General features: G+C 41.5%; 1 pseudogene; it reads right to left on the reverse strand.

Moving 5' to 3' along the window:
- Positions 1 to 4,624: 4,624 nt before the first annotated feature.
- LOC121487755 lies at positions 4,625 to 5,541 on the reverse strand (annotated as a pseudogene).
- Positions 5,542 to 5,787: the final 246 nt, after the last annotated feature.

Below are 5,787 nucleotides of genomic sequence, written 5' to 3' on the forward strand. Positions count from 1 at the left end.
CTGCCCGGAGCCCGATGTGAGACTCGATCCCTGGTCTCCATGATCCCATGCCAGGCTGAAGGTGGCGCTAAACCGCTAAGCCGCTAAGCCACCCAGGCTGCCTGAGAACACTAATTTTACACACAATTTTGGGGTTACTGGAGTATGAGAAACCCCCATTTGAGAAAGATTCAAAAGAAGGATGAAGGATTCAAGAGAAGAAATGTCCATGAGGAATGTTGACTGTTGGTAATGTAAAAAAGGCTGATTTCCATGGCATGCAGTTTTCTGAGGGCACAGGTGGAAAGTTTGGAAGAAAGGTTGGCAGTGGGAATTGAATCAGCAGGGAGGAGGCTCTAAGCAATAGAGGAATGCATAGATTACCAGTAGTGCATCCAAGGCAGAGAACAAGCATAACAGGGATGGATGGCATACTGAATTTAGCGTCTGAAATATCTTCTCATGAACTGGTCTCATAAATCCCTTGTTAAGGGTTAAGGCCTGTCAAAAGCCTCAGCCAAATATTGGGTGATTTGGCTTCTGAGAGAGCTCTGGCCTTGAAAAAATGGCCTTCAAACTATCTTGTTGGGCCCCATGACTTGGACTGTGGAAATGGCAGCAACCATTTGGCCTTCAGGTGACTTTGATTATATCTGCCTTGAAAGTTTGCAAAATTGTACTTATTTTCTAAAAATAATGTGTCTGTTAACAAATTGCATTACTCTTGCTCAAAAGCTAGGTAGTTTTTGGCCACATCGCCATTTAGAAACTGAAAGTCATCTTTTCCAAGAAAGAACAGAAGAGCCAGTTGAATTATGTGGCTCTAGAGAGCTATATAAATCAACATAGAATCCTAACTCTGTTCAACATGCGTAGTAGTTTCTTTCTTTCTTTCTTTCTTTCTTTCTTTCTTTCTTTCTTTCTTTCTTTCTTTCTTTCTTTCTTTCTTTTCTTTCTTCTTTCTTTCTTTCCTTCTTCTTTCTTTCAAGATTTTATTTATTCATCAGACAGAGAGAGAGAGAGAGAGGCAGAGACACACAGGCAGAGGGAGAAGCAGGCTCCATGTAGGGAGCCTGACATGGGACTTGATCCTGGGTCTCTAGGATCAGGCCCTGGGCTGAAGGCAGTCCTAAACCACTGAGCCACCAGGGCTGCCCCGCATAGTAGTTTCTTATTATCTTTTTTTCCCTTTGAAATTCTGGTTTGTGCTCTGTGTTCAGTAATGTGACTTACTTTGATTTCCTACCAGCCATCTCATAACTCAGTGTTTTTATAAATTCATCAACAAAGCTCATTGTAGAAACTACATATTCTCTTCAATATATGTTCTGTATTCTATCAATGGCAAAAAGTAGGCCATGAACTTCACTCCTTTTGGGTTCAACTGTATTGGAATACATGGTGGTTAAGGTAAACAAAGGGCATGCTCCTGTGGTCATGAAATGAATTGAATATGGCTGGAGTGTTGCCTTGGGAGTGACAGCTGTTCTGTCCATAATTAGTCATTATCCCCAGCTCTGGAGTGGAAACTAATGAAGAATTTTAATGGTTTTAAATTCTTATTCTAAAATAAAAACATTTAATTTGAACTCGAGAACCATAAACTGAAAAACATCTGGTAAAATGTGAAGATAAGATAGAGCCGGTTTCTCCTGCGCAATTGCATCTTCTTCTTCTTCTTTTTTTTTTTTTAAAGATTTATTAATTATGATAGACATAGAGAGAGAGAGGCAGAGACACAGGAGGAGGGAGAAGCAGGCTCCATGCTGGGAGCCTGACACAGGACTCAATCCTGGGACTGCAAGATTGCACCCTGGGCCAAAGGCAGGCACTAAACCGCCGAGCCACCCAGGGATTCCCCGTCTATCGCATCTTCTAAGTGGAAATGGAGTTGAGAGGTGGTGCATAGAAAGAACATCGATCATACCACTCCTTGAAAAACTAACTGCTCTTTCCCAATTTTTTTTAGTTTTTTGCTTTCTTTGAATTTTTTTTTTTTTTTTTAGATTTTTATTTACTTATTCATGAGAGACATAGATGGAGGCAGAGACATAGGCAGAGGGAAACTCAATCCCAGGACTCCAGGATCATGACCTGAGTTGAAGGCAAATGCTCAACCACTGAGCCATCCAGGCGTCCCTCCTTTCTGTGAATCTTAAAATAGAGGCTCCCAAAGACAAAACACATGGGACAGTGAAAAGATTTATCTCTTATTGTAGAAAAAGTTATATGTAAATAAAAGGAACTTATAAATGTGTGTGTACACGTATATTGTAGCCTTTGGAAAGGCTCAGAAAATTAACCTAGTATCACTGTCTGGACCAAGGGAGGAACAAGCAAACAGGCATGCAGCTGTGCATCTGCAAACTGGAGCCTGATGAGGTGATATCCCCATTGGAAGGTAGGTGTTCAAGACACCTCAGGTAGTTTGTTTCATTATCTGAGTGGCTTCTCCAGCTCTGTGTTGGTCTAGCTTGAGGTTGAATTATTTTCTTCCCTTTCAACATAAAACAATATTTTTTGTTTTAAAAATGTAAAGAACATTTTTGTATTAAAAGTAATAGTTATGGGGTAGAAAATTGTAAAAGTGCACAAAAAATAAAATGCATTGTAATGGGGCAGTTACACTCAATTGCAGCTTTCTTAACATTTGGAGTATTCTTACATTAAAAAATATCACACACATACTCCTACACAAGTATATTGAAGATTCTCAGTCCTTGCTGCACATTAGAAATCATCAATGTGCTTTTGTAAGAAAAAAGAATTGAAACTCTAGTCATTTATTTTTTATTTTTATTTTATTTTTTAAGATTTATTTATTTATTCATGAGAGACGCACAGAGAGAAGCAGAGACATAGGCAGAGGGAAAAACAGGCTCCACACAGGGATCCCGACGTGGGACCTGATCCCAGGTCTCCAGGACCAGGCCCTGGGCTGAATCAGGTGGCACTAAACCTCTGAGCCATCCGGGCTGCCCGAAATGCTAGTCATTTAAACAATATTTAAAGAATAATCATTATTGTTTCCTCAAAAGATTAATAATATATACTTATTTTCAAGTTACATTAAGTTTTAGAGTGTGTATATGTGAATATACATGTAGACAATTTTATGTAAATGAAATTTATTTTGATTTTTCACTTAAGTATTTCCATGTCATCAAAATTCTTAGTAATCATTACCCTTGATGGCCATAAAAATTCCACCCTGTGAAAACACCAAAAATTCCTTTTTTTAATTTATTCTCTTATCATTGAACATTATTTGCAATAAATACACAATAATGAGCATCATGAGCTAAATCTGTATGCATACATCTGCTTATTTCCTTAGGATAATTTCCTTAGATGTGGATTAACTAGATCCAAAAGAGGAAGGGGCAACATCTGGATCAAGAAAACATGTGGGGGTGGTGTGATTGGGTTGCTCAGTCCATTAAGCATTTGACTCTTGATTTTGGATCAAGTCACAATCTCAGGGGCATGTTCCATATCTGTGCGGAGTCCGCTAGTTCCTGTCCTTCTCCCTCACTGTCTCGTGTGCCCACTCTGTCTCAAATAAATAAAATCTTAAAAGAGTGAGAAAAAGGAAAACAGATGAGGTGTTCGGGTGACTCAGTTGGTTAAGTGTCTGAGTCTGGACTTTGGCTCAGGTCATAATCTCATGGTTGTAGGATGGAGCCCTGTGTTGGGCTCTGCTCCGTGCTGGGGGTGGGGCCTGCTTGGGATTGTCTCTCTTCCTCCTCCTCTACCCTTCCCCACCCTCATGCTCTTTCTCTCACTCTTGATCTCTTTTTATTTTTTTAATATTTATTTATTTATTTATTTATTTATTTATTCATTCATTCATTCATTCATTCATAGAGACACAGAGAGAGAGAGAGGCAGAGACACAGGCAGAGGGAGAAGTGGGCTCCATGCAGGGAGCCCGACAGGGGACTCGATCCTGGGTCTCCAGGATCACATCCCGGGCTGCAGGTGGCGCTAAATCGCTGCACCACCAGGGCTGCCCTTGATCTCTTTTTTTTTAAAAAAAAAAAGGAAAGGGAAGGAAACTATTTTCCAGGGCACCTGGCTGGCTCAGTTGGTAGAGTATGCATCTTGTGATTTTGGGGTTGTTAGTTCGAGCTCATGTTGGGTGTAGAGATTACTTAGAAATAAAATCTTTAAATAAAAAAAAAAAGGCTTTCGTAGGAACCTCACAACAGATTTCGTCTTATATCTCATCTGCCATAACAGTGTAATATGGACATTCCTTAAGAGAAGATCAAAAGGGAGAAAATGTTGAGTGAGCCAACAAATGGAGTCCACCCTTACTGCTATACAGTTTTTCTACACATTATTTGTTGTTGTTGTTTTTTTTTAATGGTGGCACTAGGGTTTCTTTTCTTTTCTTTTTCTTTTTTTTTTTAAGATTTTATTTATTCATGAGACTCAGAGAGAGAGGCAGAGACACAGGGAGAGGGAGAGGCAGGCTCCATGCAGGGAGCCTGACGTGGGACTCGATCCCGGGACTCCAGGATCATTCCCTGGGCTGAAGACAGGCGCTAAACCGTTGAGCCACCCGGGCTCCCTGGCACTAGGGTTTCTTAAGCCGTGCCTCAGGTTGGGTGCTGGGCTTGCCCATGGTGCTCTTGATGTATTAGTGGATGTTGTATACCAGCTCATCATCTGTCATCTTCATGTGGCTTAGGGACCACTGCCAGACATAGCACCTTCTTCATTGGGATCTTGATCATGGTATTCACTTAACTGACTTTGACCATCATGTTCTCATTGTAGGTTAGCAAGGAAGGGAACTTGCTAGCCTTATTCAGGCTTGGGCCTAGGATTCACGGGATCTGTTTGATCAAAAATTCTTTTTTTTTTTTAATTTAAGATTTTAATTTATTTATTCATGAGAGACAGAGAAAGGCAGAGACATAGGCAGAGGGAGAGGCAGGCTCCCTAAGGGGAGCCTGTGGCAGGACTCGATCCCAAGACCCCTGGATCACTACCTGAGCTGAAGACAGACGCTCAACCACTGAGCCACCCAGGCATCCCAATAAAAAATTCTGATCAAACAGATCAAACCAGCTTCTTATTCCTTTTTTTTTTTTTTAAAGATTTTATTTATTTATTCATAGAGACAGAGAGAGGCAGAGACACAGGCAGAGGGAGAAGCAGGCATCATACAGAGAGCCTGATGTGGGACTCGATCCAGGGTCTCCAGGATCACGTCCTGGGCTGCAGGCGGTGCTAAACTGCTGCGCCACCGGGGCTGCCCCAGCTTCTTATTCTTGTTGAGTTCCTTCAGCACTTCAGTGTCCATGTGGGGGATATTCTTGTGGAAAAAGCCTTGGTGTCCTCACAATGCTTCTGGTTTCCTAGGGCTCACGTGGAGAACTTGGGGAGGGGAGTGAACTTAAGCCTGATTGTGCTCAAGAAATGTTTGTCCTTGTGAGGGTCATACTGCTTCAAGCTGATCTGCAGCTCCACCATCTCTAACTTCTAGTGCTTTTGCTAGTTCTCAAGCAGGATTTCCTATACAGTCTCATAGCACTCTTTATTCTTTTTCATGGAGCACAGTCTTCTACAAGGCTTTTTTGGGAAAGGGGGACAGAGGGAGAGGGAGAGAGAAGATCCTTTTTTTTTTTTTTTTAAAGATTTTATTTATTTATTCATGAGAGACACACACAGAGAGGCAGAGACATAAGGAAAGGGAGAGGGAGAAGCAGGCTCCCTGTGGGGATCCCGATGTGGGACTCAATCCAGGGACTCTGTGATCACACCTTGAGCCAAAGGCAGATGCTCAACCACTGAGCC

This window comes from Vulpes lagopus, chromosome 1 (genome assembly GCF_018345385.1).
Source record: "Vulpes lagopus strain Blue_001 chromosome 1, ASM1834538v1, whole genome shotgun sequence".
Classification (NCBI taxonomy): Eukaryota; Metazoa; Chordata; class Mammalia; order Carnivora; family Canidae; genus Vulpes; species Vulpes lagopus.